At 33.4% G+C, this 14,027-nt stretch overlaps 1 protein-coding gene across 4 annotated transcripts in view; it reads left to right on the plus strand.

The window, feature by feature from the left end:
- The window catches only part of RERE (arginine-glutamic acid dipeptide repeats), a 528,280-nt gene that overhangs the window by 19,789 nt on the left and 494,464 nt on the right, over nucleotides 1-14,027 (plus strand). The gene's annotated exons all lie outside the window — the stretch shown is intronic.

Here is a 14,027-nt window from a genome sequence, read left to right on the forward strand (position 1 = left end):
AATAGAGTATTTGCTTCTTTTGACTTAACAGAAAATTCTAACTTTTGGTTAGAAGAAAATACCTCCTTACAAAATTTGACTGTCTGCTTACTTGGAGTGTCATAGATCTACTTTACCTTGGTCATTCAATTTTTCTCTGTGTTCTAACTTTAATATTTTGAAGAGGTTGCCTAAGTTTTTGCATTGATTCTCCTCTGTCCTTGTCCCATTACTTTAATAGTCTTAAAATTTTAGTTTTCTATATAATTTTTTATTTTTGTTTTTTATAATTCTCTTTCACCTATGGAATTGTTTATGCCTTGTTTATTTTAAAGTGGATTTTCATTGCTATTTTAATTCCTTTTAGTCTTTTCATTTATTAAAATGTCTTTTATCAAATTTTCCCTGATTACTATTCTTTTTCATGTCCATTTTCTATTTTAAAATTCCTTTTTTTTTTTTTTTTTAAATTTGTCCTTTTTCATTAATTAAAATTTTTTTTCATTCTTTGGGAGGGATATGGAATATGATGCTGCCAACCTAGATCAGCAGCATGACTGATTAGAATGTTACCATTGTGTACATTTAGTAGGTTGAATGAGGATTTTCTATGCCTTGCTTAGGAGCTTCATTTCTACTTGAAATTGTATTGGCTTACAAAAAATTTTCTAAAAATAAAAATTATATAACATATATTGAGTAAGACTCAAAGAACAATGACTCTGAGAGAACTTTATAATCCTTGAAACAGTATTTTTGAAACAGAAAATTTGATACTGATTTGATCCGAGGGGAGTAACTGTAGATCTTTTAAACTAATTAATCACCCTCATAGGAAATTATTAGCTTATTCTAGCTTTAAAAAAAAAGTATTTGTTGCAGTATTTCCTCATATATATTATAATATTTTATTTTTCCAGTTACATATAGGAAAACATTTTTAACATTTTTAAAAATTTTGAGTTCTAGATTTTCTCCCTGTTGTTGTTAATTTGTTGTAGGTTATATTTGTGCAACCATGTAAAACATTTCTGTCTTTTTATATAGGATACCTATATTATTCTTCTACAAAGAGTTTTGGTCCCCACCTTAACACAAAATTGCTATGCCCACTAAACTTTTCTCTGCTTCATCTTTCTTGTGCTATTTAGCATTAATTGAGAAAATAGATAGAAAACTGTTTTCAAAGTATAAAAATATAAAAACAAAAAATAAAATAGAATTACATATCTACACTTTTTTTGTTTTGTTGCTTTTGGAAAAATAATTGTAATCCATGGGTACAATCTTTTATTTCTATATTTTTATTACTTAGTATGAAACCTTTCATAGGATTATAGATCTAGCACTGGATAAAGAAAGCCCCAGAGACTGGATTGGATCTCCTAGGTCTTCCAGATCTAGAGATAATGCTCTTTTAAGACTATACTATCTAAGATTTTATTTTTCACCTTTGTCATTTGTTTGATAGTGCAATAGTATTCATTACATTGATATCTTTCTCCTAATAACAATACTGTTAACTATTGTCCCATTTTACAGGTGGGAAATGGAAGCACAGAGCGTAAATTAACTTAACCCTGGGTTACCTAACATAATAAGTGTCTGAGCCTTATTTATACCATGTATACCAAACTTCAGGTCTAGGATTCAATCCACAATACCATGCTGCCACTGTATTTGTCAAGAAGATATTCCTAGTGCATAGGAATATTCCTATATTCCCATGAATCACTCCCTAAGAAGCTTCAGTGGTTACCTATTACCTTTAGAATAAAATCTAAACTTATTTGAAAATTAAAAGCTATAATGATTTGATTCAAACTCATCTTATCTTCCCAGACTGAATATACATTACTTCTTATGAAATTTGCATTATGTTCAAATTTGCCTAGTTGATATTTCTCACTTCTGACATTCTGTCCCCCTCAACGTGCACAACTATTGCCCAGGTATTCTTCCTCTTCTCCATCTCTCACCATCCCTAGCCTTCTTAAGGATCAAGTACTACCTCTTATAAGAGGCCTATCCTCAGTTGTTAATTCATTTTCTATTTACTTATATTTGTGAGCATTTCTTTCCATTTTTTTTTTTTTAGAATGTAAGTTCCTTGAGAGTAGAGATTGTTTTTCTTGTCCTTATATCTTTAACATTTAGTTCTTTTTTTTTTTTTGCACACATTTCCCACCTGTAAAAGGGACACTTGACATCTACTAGATACTTAATACATATTTGTTGAACTCAATTGTATACTATAGTTAATTTAGCCATTCCTCAATTAGAAAGTAGGTTGTTTTCATACTTTCATCATTAGAGATAAAGCAGGTGTGATTTTCATCCAATATATAACTTTCTTAAAAATAAATTTTTGGGGGCATCTTGTTTTCATATTACATAACTTATCTCCTGTGTCCTTCCTCTCCCCTTTTTCCATAAGGGAAGGGAAAAGGAATAAGCATTTTTATAGTGGATTTTATGAATCTGGCATTGTTCTAAGTAATTTTTAGAAATAGTATCTCATTTAATCCTAACAGCTTTATGAGGCAAATGCTGTTATTTTCTCCATTTAAAGTTTAGGACACATAGATAGACAGAATTAATTGTTCAGGGTCACACACAAAGAAAGAGTATGAGGCAGAATTCGAACTAGATTTTTCTATTTCCAATCCAGCACTCAATCCTCTAATTGCCTCTTTCCCAGAGTCTTGATTGAAAGAATTTTTTCAAAGAACTGAAAAATCCCACATACAGTTACATAGTCAAGTAAAACAAATTCCCGCATCACCCATTTTAATGGGGTGGTGCAGGGAAGAACAGATTAAAACAATACTTATTTGAAAAATCAAAGTAAACTATTATTGAAAAGGCAAAAATTAGGGTGAAAAAAAACCCCCTTGTTTATACTGCACATGCCTCTTTTTAATAATCCCATTAGGCTATCATCTTAAGAAATATGTCAACAAATTGCCATTTAAAAAGTTTACACTGTCTTGATTTTTCTTCAAATTCTACTGATATTAAATATAATTTGTATTTTTTTTTTTTTTTTTTTTTTTTTTTTTGACAATTGAATAGATGTCAAAATTCTTCTTAGGAAGCATGTTAGGAAGGTGTGACTTCTTACCACAAGCTAAATGTAATTTGATTAACTAAATGCAAAGTACTTTTATATCAGGATTATGTAGTGACACCAAATTGAGAAATTGAGTTAATTCTGATCAAAGACTAGGAAGAATTTAGTTCAATTAAACACATTTATATTAAGGTCTGCTGAATCCAGCAGTACCAGTTATTATCCAACAGTTAATAAATCCATAACACTGAGGAAATAATTAAATGTAACACTGTGCCATCAGCACCATTGGTATTTTCTCTAAGTGTTGGTGTTTTTTATTTTTGTTGGTGAATAGAGGCTTAATTCTTTGGTTTGAAGGTCAGCGATAATGTCTCTTTATGTTGCCTCATTGCACTGTCTGATAGCTAAGAAAGCTTTATCACTGAAATCATATTCCTTCATTATAGATATTAGAGATAAAACTGTCATCTGTACATATTATCTTTTTTTCTTTGCCTAGGCAAGTTCACTTGTGGATGCTAATGTATCCAATTAACTAAGTAATCAAGTACTTTGGTACCCTAACAGATTTCCTCCCTGAGTGCATATTCCTTTTTGGGTTATACTTCTTTACTTTTTCTTAAATTTAGAAAATCACTTTTGCTTTCCTTTAAAGCAAATGTACTTATCTCAATTGACACTTCTTTTAGTTAAGCCTTTGAAGTACTAATCATTTTTAATGTCAATTAGTAAACATTTATTAAGTTTTTTTTTATGTTTCAGGCACTGGACTAAAGGATAAGGATACAAAGGTTAAAGATACTCCTTATTGTCCAGGAGCTCTTAGTCTAATGCGGGAGATAATATGCAAACAACTATGCAAATAAACTTTATTCAAGAATAATTTACAAATAATCAACAGAAGAAAGGCAGTAGACTTAAGGAATTGGGGGAAAATTCCAGTAAAAGACTATTTGACTAGAAGTCTCCAGGCATAGATGAGGAGGGAGGGGCCCAGAAGGCTAGCCACTGAAATAGTATTTTGAGGAATAGCAAGGAAACTAATATCACTGGATCATAGAGTAGAGGGATGGTGTTTAAGGTGTAAGAAAAGTGACAAATTAAAGAACAGATTATGAAAGTCTTTGTATGCCAGTAGGATTTTTTTTTTTTTTTTTTGAGGCTATGGAAGCTTGGGTGACAGTGTTATATGACTTGCCCAGGGTCATATAACTAGTAGGTGTCTAAGACTGGATTCCAGGGCCAGTGCTCTTATCTATTATATCACCTAGCTGCCCCTGTCAACAGGATTTTATATTTGATCTTGGAGGTGATAATGAACTGCTGGAGTTGACTGAGTAGGGTATGTGACATGGACAGACTTGTGTTTTAAGATAATTTTGACAGCTAAGTGGTGATGAAATATAATGGGGAGAGAATTGAAGTAGAGAGACCAATCAATAAGATATAGCTAATCTAATAAGTCACTACAATAGACCTGGCATCAGGTAATGAAGGCTTGTGGTGGTGGTGACATTGGAGGAGAGCAGGGAGCTTATATAACAGATGTTACCAAGGTAAAATCGACAAGTCTTGGCTACATTTTGGATATAAAGGGTGAAAAAATTCTCTGGCAGATGAGTGACACTTAAAAGTTGGAATCCTTAGGGACCCTCAATAGCAATAGAACTTTTCTGAAGGGGAAAACCCACAGGGGTTTGGAGGGGAAGGGGAGGAGAAGATGAGTTCAGTTTTGAACACGAGATTAAGATGTCTATGGGGCATTCTTTTTGAAATATCCAATAGGTAGTTAGAGATTTGAATCTGAAGGTCAGCATAGGGGTTAGGACTGGCTAAATAGATTTGAGAACATCAGCATAGAGATGATAATTGAGTTCATAGGAGTTAATGAGATCTCCAAGTGAAATAGTATAGAAGAAGAGAAGAGAGCACTGACCAGCATAACTTCAATGAAACTAGCAAAGGAGACTTGGGAGGATCATATAGATTGGAGGAGAATCAGGAGAGAGAAATTTCATGAAAACTTAAAAAAGAGTATTAAGAAGAAAAGAGTGATTGATACTATCAAAAGCTTCAGAGAGTTCCAGAAGGATGAAGATTGATAAAAGACTATTAATGTTTTGGCAGTTAAAATTTGAATTGAATGATGAGGTTGGAAATGGGACTATAAAGAGTTATGAAGAGAGTGAAAGGAAAGGAAGTGGAGGTATCGAATATAAACAAGATTTCTCAAGTTTAGCCATAAAAGGGAAGAGATGAAACTATAGCTATTGGAAATGAATTGATCAAGCAATTTTCTTTTTGAGGATGGAGGAAGGCATGTTCACAATTTGTGCCTAGGCAGTAGGGAGAAAATTTGAAAATAACCGAGACACAATCGATAAATGTTCAAAGGATGTGAAAGAGAATTTTCAGATGAAGAAATTTAAACCATTTCCAGTCATATGAAAAAATGCTCTAAATAAATGCAAATTAAGACAATTTTGGGGTATCAACCCATATCTCTCGGATAGAAAATGATGACAAATTTTGGAGGGGATGTGGAAAAACTGGAACATTAATTCATCGTTGGTGGAACTGTGAAATGATCCAACTATTCTGAAGAGCAATTTGGAACTTTGCCTGGGCTATACCTTTTTGATCCAGAAATCTCACTTTCCTGAAGAGATACCAAAAAAAGGAAAAGGACCTATATATGCAAAAATGTGTGTAGCAGCTCTTTTTGTAATGGCAAGGAATTGGAAATTGAGTGAATGCTCGTCAGTTTGGGAAAAGCTGAATAAGTTATGATAGAAGAAGGTAATGGAATGTTTTATAAGAAATGATAAGCAGGCTGATTTCAGAAAAGCTTGGAAAGACCTACATGAACTGAAGATGCTGAGTGAAGTGAGCAGAACCAGGAGAACAATGTACACAGTGACAAGATTATGTGATGTTCAACAGTGATGGACTTGGCTCTTCTCAACAATGTAATGATTGTAGGCAGTTCCAATAGACTTGGGATGGAAAATGCCATTCATATCCAGAGAGAGAACTATGGAGACTGAATGTGGATTGAGACATAGTATTTTCATCCTTTTGGTTGTTTGTTTTCTTGTGGGTTTTTTTTTTTTTTCCATTTTTCTCTTGATTTTTCTTGCACAATAAAACTTATACATATATAATCCATATGAGATTACTTGCTCTCTTGGAGAGGGCAGAAGTAAGGGAGGGACAAAAATTTAGAACACAAAAATTTTACAAAAATCAATGTTGAAAATGATCTTTACATATATTAGTAAAAGTAAAATACTATTAAAATAATTGAGAGAGTGGGAATACTAATGGAAAGATTGTTGGAGAAATGGGATAAAATAGTACCACTTGTTCATATAGAGATATTTGCCTTGTCAAGTCACCTTATTATGTGAGAGAAGTGAAAGAGGAGGTAGTGGCCAAAGACTTCTGGTGATTGTAAGATGAACAGGACATTGACTTCAACTTTTTCAATAAAAATATAACGCTTCAGATTATGTTCAGAGGGCTGTAAAACTATGCTTATCTTTTGAGCCAGCATAAATATCACTGTTAGACCTGTCTCCCAAAGACATCAAAAAAAGGGGAAGGGGGAAATGACTTATTTGCATAATTTTAGAATGTCTAGGTAAGTTGTGGCATATGATTGCCTTTTTAAAATTAAAATTATTTTATTAAAATAGAAAAAAATAAATTAAAATTTAATTAAAAATTAAAATATTCAGGGATAATTTTTTCAACATTGACCCTTGCAAAACCTTGTGTTTGAAATTTTCCTTTCCTTTCCCCCACCTTCTCTAGATGGCAAGCAATTCAATATGTTATAAATGTTAAAATATGTTATATGTAAACATTTATACAATGTGGTATATGATTATAGTAAAATATTTTTGTGCTATAATAAATGACAAGCAGGATGATACCAGAAAAAACTGGATTTACATGAATTGATGCAAAGTAAAGTGAACAGAACCAGGCGAACATTGTACACAATTACAGTATTGTTGTTTGATGAAGAATTGTGAATGACTTAACTATTCTCAGCAATACAATGATCCAAGACAGTCCCAAAGGACTAATTTTAAAATATACCATCTGCCTTTAGAAGCTGATATTGTTTGAATACAGAATGAAGCATGTTATTTTCCATTCTTCATTCTTTTTCTTTTTAAATTTTCTTTTACAAAATGATTTAATATGAACATTATTGCACATGTGTAACCTGTATCTGATTGCTTACTGTCTGAGAGAGGAGGGAGGGGAGGGAAGGAAAAAGGGAGAAATAGAATTTGGAACTCAAAACTTGAAAAAAACATGTGTTAAAAATTGTCTTAACATGTAATTGAAGGAAAACACACACACACACATTTTCATAAACAAAAAATTATGGCTCCAGATTCCTAGCTGAGAGGGTCAGGAAAGGGGATCCAAGGAAAATCTGAGAAGGGATAAAAAAATTTGAAAGAACTGCTGTAGTGAGTAAGAGAGAGATTAAATTAGGGGTAAAAAGATTAACCTTGCAACATAGAAGCCCCAATTGAAGTGGTAACACAAATTTTTTAGACCCAATAAATGTCTATTTATATGATTACATATACATATATACATTTACATATGTATGTTTTAATATGAAGCCAAATTCATTGTAACAAAATTAGAGCAAATTATATAAAAATATAGCACCTTAAAGTTTGGAGTTGGACACCAGTGAAACAGTTAAAAAAATAAAAAAATCTTTTAGTCACTATGGTTTCACAATTTTTTTCAAGCTTTGTTCAGCCACAATATTTGGGACAAGTGGAAATGTTCAAAGGCTGATGGTTGAGAAGTGAGTCTAAAAGGATTGTCTTGAGTGAGTCAACACTTGATGAAAATATGCTTCTAAATGTTTTTATTTCAATCTCACTGACTTTTAGTTACAGTGACTCTCTTTGAACCTAGCTCTTTTTCTATAAGACTCTTATTACTTGGACCTGAGAGACCTCCTCAAGGAAACAATGACTGTGAGAAGCAACTCATTGAGTGGGAAGAGGCCTGTGTGGGTCAGACAATCTTGGTTTATGTTATGGCCAGGCTGCTGATTCCTGTATGACTTTGGCACAAGTTTTTTAACTCCTCGATTTCAATTTCTATCAGTGAAGAAATGATCCTTAAGAATCCTTCTGTTAAGTCCTATGATCTTATAATGTAAAGACAGCTTTTAGTATTATTTGCCATTTACATTAGTAGTTCCTATTTTAAGAGTTTTCTGTCTCACAAATCTGAACCTCTGCTCTATCACTATCATTTTTTGATACAGAGAATTGTTTTCTAACAGTTTGTTTTTGTGAAATGAAAGCATTTTCTCACTTGTATCACAGTTTAGGGCTATTTATTGGAATTCTGTTGAGTTGAAGGTGACTTGTGGCCCCTGAATCCATGTACTCTTTTATGGGATTTTTTCATTATACTGTCATCTTTCAAGGAGGAAAAATGAAGCAGCCTTTTATTTCCTATGCTCATAAAATTATTTGGGATAAAATGGTTCAGTTTACATTGTGTTTCTTGTTGAAAGCATTGAAGAGATAGGTGGAATTAGGTGCAGCTTTTTTTATAACTTGCTATCATAAGTTGTTATATATTTTGGGTTTTGAGGTAGATGTTTAAAAATCAGATGCAATAGGAAATAGTCATCCTTTTCTCATTTTCTTAAGAGTGAGGATTATAGCATGCTCTTTGGAATCACAAGATCCATTATTCTTAAATCTTCCCCTCATTTTTACAGTTTTCTGGGTTTCTGACTGCCAGCTGGATGATGTAGGCCTGCCTTTTGATACCAAGATGTCTTTAGAGCATATCAAAGGACCGCTGAGGATGGAAATGTTCAGGTTGCAAAGCACTTTGCAGAGTACCACATGCTGTTGATATGCTTACTATAGTGATTTATGATTCCTAGAAATTTATGCCTTTGATATAGCTGTCATCAAGGTGGATTTCAGTGTTGTCTGTGCATCTCAGTCTAATGATTCCCTTTAAGTCCCCAATATAAAAATAAACCTCTGCTTCTTTGAAGCACTTCCCACCCCCCCATCCCATCCCCCTCAGTCTTCCTTAAATCTTTTCATATTTGAGAAAGAATACTTGGTAAAGAAAATCTGGGGGAAAGTGCCTGTTGGCCCCTACTAAAGCATTGTTAATCAAGAAGATGGATCCAGTTTAAGCTTTTCTTTGACACCCATTTAGGTTTTGAAAATTGGTGTGATAGGTACAACTATATTTTTGTGCCTGTTTTCTTTGAAAATAGTAGAAGCCATCTCTCATTTTTAGAAGCATCTGAATAAATAAGCACTTAGCAAATATCTGAGGACTCAAACACAAGCAGGAAGATAGTCCCTGCCCTCCAGGAGCTCATATTCTTTTAATATTATTGTTGTTTGCTTCTCTTTTGGGTTGTCTTTCATTTATGAGTATTTGCATTCCTAAACTATTTTCTTTGTTTCTTAGTTGAGGCTTGCCATAGAAGATTCAAGTTTTTCTGTTCTCTTCATTATTTTTGCTGTCCAGAATATAAATTCTGATTTCATAATTCTCATTTCTCTTTTAACTACTCAGGAATATTGTTGTTGTACTATGCTGTCAAATTTTACAGGTTCCCATGCCTCTTCAAATGTTAAATCATTTTCTCTTATTTTGCAGTATTTATTCATAGATGCCTGAACTAGTTTACTAGATCTGGAACTTTGGCTTCATTAAATGAGAGCACCCTTTCCATTTGTTGCTATTTTAGAACTGATTGTTTTTTCATTTCAGTGCCTAACACACATACTAAGTACCTAATAAAATGCTCATTGACTGAAGCTTTGCTTTTTTTCTGCTCTTGATAAATGTAATGATAGGATTAAAAAAAAGTTTTAGGGTTATTTTAGCTTATTAGCTTCTGCTGGAGCTTATACTCCCTTTTTGTCTTTAGGACACCTTGGCTCTATGAGGCTTTGCAGTTGGATTGTAAAGAACACACAAGATCATAATGCTCAATTATCTGGCACAGATAATCAATGTGATATAAATTCAGGTAATGGAGGACATCAACGAAAACTACAGTAATGGAGTAGTTCATTGGGGAGAGTTCATTGAGGGGAGAGAGCTTAAAGCATGGGTAGAACCTGGATATATGGGTGAGCATTGAAGAGGGATTTGAGAATATTCCAAACTGGAGAAGCATCTTGAATAAAGGTAGAATGATTGCAGTGAGAGAGTTGGTTGGTTTGGATGCTTAGAAGTTTGCTCTCTCTGTATTAGGTAGACAGGCCCTCAGGAGACTAATTTAACTGGAATAGTGGTGAGAATCAAATTGATTTAGGAAAGTGAAACCAAGGTTATTGAGGACTTTGAAAAAGTTTAAACTGCTGGCAAGTTTTAGAGTGATATGATTAGGAGGATTATCTGGGAAGATAATCTATTGTGAGGACTGGCATTCTAGTACAATATAACTGGGACTAACTATCTTTATTTGCTTCTTTAGAGATAGGCCTAGTCTACTTTTGGAAAAGAGATATCTAAATTCAGTTTATTAGAGGTGAATTGTGCTCAATGATTGCAGTTCTTTGTGGAAGAATGCTAGAATGGAAGAAAAAGGTTCACCTAAAGTACTTACTAGTATGCAAGATACTGTGCTAAGCCACCCTAGAGATAAAAAGACCAAATACATTTTTTGATTTACATTCTTTTCCAGAGCAATTTAGATAAATAAAACAAAGCAAGAAACTGAAGTAGCTGAGAAAAGGAATTAGGTTTCTATTAAATGTCATAGTTTAAAGACAGGTATTTTCGGATGCTAAAAGAAGTTCAGAGTTCAGAAGGGAATTAGGCTCTGAGAATTTAAAATTATTTCATGGACTACATGTAGAAATAGTAGTTTCTTCTGTTTAAAGAAATTACTTTCAGAGTTCTATATTAAAAACCAACAATACAGTAAAAATACAATACACTAAATTACATCTGGTGATTTCTCATCATATAGCCAAATGGTAAAATTTTTTATTTTTTATTAAAGGATAAATGCTTTCTTATATTTTACAGTGATCTAGCCAGTAGCATGAAATTTTCACCAGATTTTATTTTGAGCAAGGAAATACACATTTAATCATCGTCATTTAATCTCTACCTCCCCCAAAGAGGTGACATATCAAGAGCAAAGCAAATTATAATTTGTGAAAACAATAAAGTTCTATATTGAATTCTTTTTTTTTTTTTTTTTTTTAAACTATGCTTTTCACATTTGGACCGTAAGCCTTCAGATTTTATCTGTGTATTAAACTAGCTTTTGTACTGTTCTCCACTCATAACACTCCATCTCTTCTTGGCCTTGGCACTTGCTGTCTGGGAAAATCCTATCTTCCCTCCCCTCATAGGACCCAGATGGAGTCCAGTTACTTACTGCCTTCTATTTGGAGCCTTTCTTGGTTTCTCCAACTCCTAGTACCTTCTCTTCCAAAGTACCTTGTATGTGGTTTTTTATTTATTTATTTTTTTTTGACAGGATTTTTAGTGTTAAATCACTTGCCCAGCAGGATCATAGAACTTGTAAATATCAGAATTTAAACTCAGGTCCTCCCAACTCCAGGGTAGGTGCTTTGAGCACCCAGCTGCCCTGTATATATTTTTAAATGTATACTTTTTTTTTTTTTTTTTTTTTTGGATTTTTGAAAGCCTGAATCTGTTTCAGTGTGATTGATATATTAGGGAACATTTTGAGCATAATATGAATTTCAGGTTTACCTCTGCATGAATTCTTCTCTAAACTTCAATCCTTTGGATACCCACTTTCACAAATAAAATTAAGGTGTTTTTGAAGGTAAATTGCCATATTTATTGCCAATTCTAGTGCAGTAGGAACTAGGATCAGAGAGGAAGAACTGTCTGGGTATTTATGTGTTTCTTAACTATTTAACATGTATAAAATTGTGCTGCTGTTTTTATTAGGTTCCTATCTTGTGTGTGTATGTATGACTGAGGAATTTTTGAGTATTATGCTTTTACCCACATTTTCCCCATAAACTTTGTGGTTTTTATTGTGCAATTTTGCAAAAGTAGTGCTTTCTGGGAATGCCTATGTTTTGCATGTTGAGTTATAGCAGAACTACTGTAGTTCTTTCCCTATTAGAATATAAGCTCCTTGGGAGTTAGGATTTTTTTTTTTTTTTGTCTCACCTGGTAGGCAATTAATAAATATGGTAACTAATCTATTCTATAGCTCATTATCAATGTTTTTCTATTCAACATATTTGATACTTACTATTTTAGTAGGAAAGACTTAATAAACCTATTATAAATAGGTTTCCCTGAATTTCAGCATAACTCAGCATTTTTAATTAAACTTATTTTGTGCTTATCCTGTGTTACTTCCTTGAAAATTAGGTTCATAAAAGGTTCATCAGTGGTTACTGGGAAGATATTTTAAAGATGTGTTTTTTAGACAAATATGTTACTTAGAAATATTGAGTTAATGAATGCATGGCAAATCATTATATGTTTATATGGCACTCTGCTAAGCACTGGAGATACAGATATCAGTGAAGAAGATAGTTTCCTACCCACAGAGGCCTTATATTATAATGGGAGATTATAAAGTAGGTCTGGAAAGGAGGTAGAGAATAGAAATACACAAAGCCAATCAGTAAGCATTTAAGTGTTTACTATTAATATTGGGACAGCTAGGTGGTGCTGTGAAGAGAGTTTTGGACAGAATTGAAGGCTGTTACAGTAGGCTAGGCTAGATGAGAGGTTATAAGGACCTGTACCAGCCATATAACTGTGTGAATAGAAATAAAGGAACATATATAAGGGAAACTGGATAGAAATGACAGACACGGCAACAGATTGAAAATGTAGTTGTTCAGTTGGTCCAGCTTTTTGTGACCCTGTTTGGAATTTTCTTAGCAAAGATAATGGAGGTATTTGCCAGTCCTTCTCCAGCTTATTTTACAAATGAGGAAACTGAAACAAACAGGTTTAAGTGACTTGCCCATGGTCACACAGCTAATAAGTAAGGCTGGATTTGACTTCAGGCCCAGTCCTCTATTCATTTTATCATCTAGCTAATATGTAAAGGGAATGCAAAAGTAGAGTTGAGGATGACAGTGGATTTCTGAACCTCACTAGGTTGGATAGTGATGTCTCCTGTAATAGTAGGGAAGAGTTGAAAGTATAGGGCAGGATACTTCTGTTTTGGACATGTTGAATTTGAGATATCTGTGGGATGTTCACTTTATGTTCAGGAGGTAGTTAGCCATAGGAAATTGAGCTCAGGGAAAGATTAGGGCTGATGGATGAGTGTGTGTATGTATGTGTATGTACATATTTATATCTAACCTGTATAGAGATAATAGTTGAATTCGAGAGACTTAAGGTGATCACCAAATGAAATAGTGTAGTGGAAGAAGGAAACAGAAGACAGCTTTAAATCATCCATAGTTAGTGGGCATAAAGTCAGTGAAGGAATAACAAAGGAGAATTGAAAGGGAGTAGTTAGCCAGGAGGTGAAGGAGAAGAGAGAGCAATATCAAAAACAAAAGAGAAAATATTCAGAAGTAGAGGGTAATGGATCATATCAGATGCTGCAGAGAAGTTAAGAATAAGGATTAAGAAGTCTGTTAGATTGGAATTGACAATTGGGATCCTTGTATCTTCTGGAAGAGAGATTTTCATTTGAACGATGAAGTTAAGTCATTTACAGTGTGAGTGAGAGTGAGGAAAGCAAATAGAAGTCCTTGTTGCAGATGATTTTCTCTAGGAGAGATTTTATAATGATATTAAACGAGCATGAATGGATCAAGTGAAGGTTTTTTAAGAATGGGAAGATATATGTTTGCAAGCAGCAGGGAGATAACCAATAGGGAGAAATTAATCACCAGTAATAGTAGGAATAGAGAGGACAATCTCCTAGAGCAGATGGCATGGGATCATCACTTGTGCAGAA

This window comes from Sminthopsis crassicaudata, chromosome 3 (genome assembly GCF_048593235.1).
Source record: "Sminthopsis crassicaudata isolate SCR6 chromosome 3, ASM4859323v1, whole genome shotgun sequence".
Taxonomy (NCBI): domain Eukaryota; kingdom Metazoa; phylum Chordata; class Mammalia; order Dasyuromorphia; family Dasyuridae; genus Sminthopsis; species Sminthopsis crassicaudata.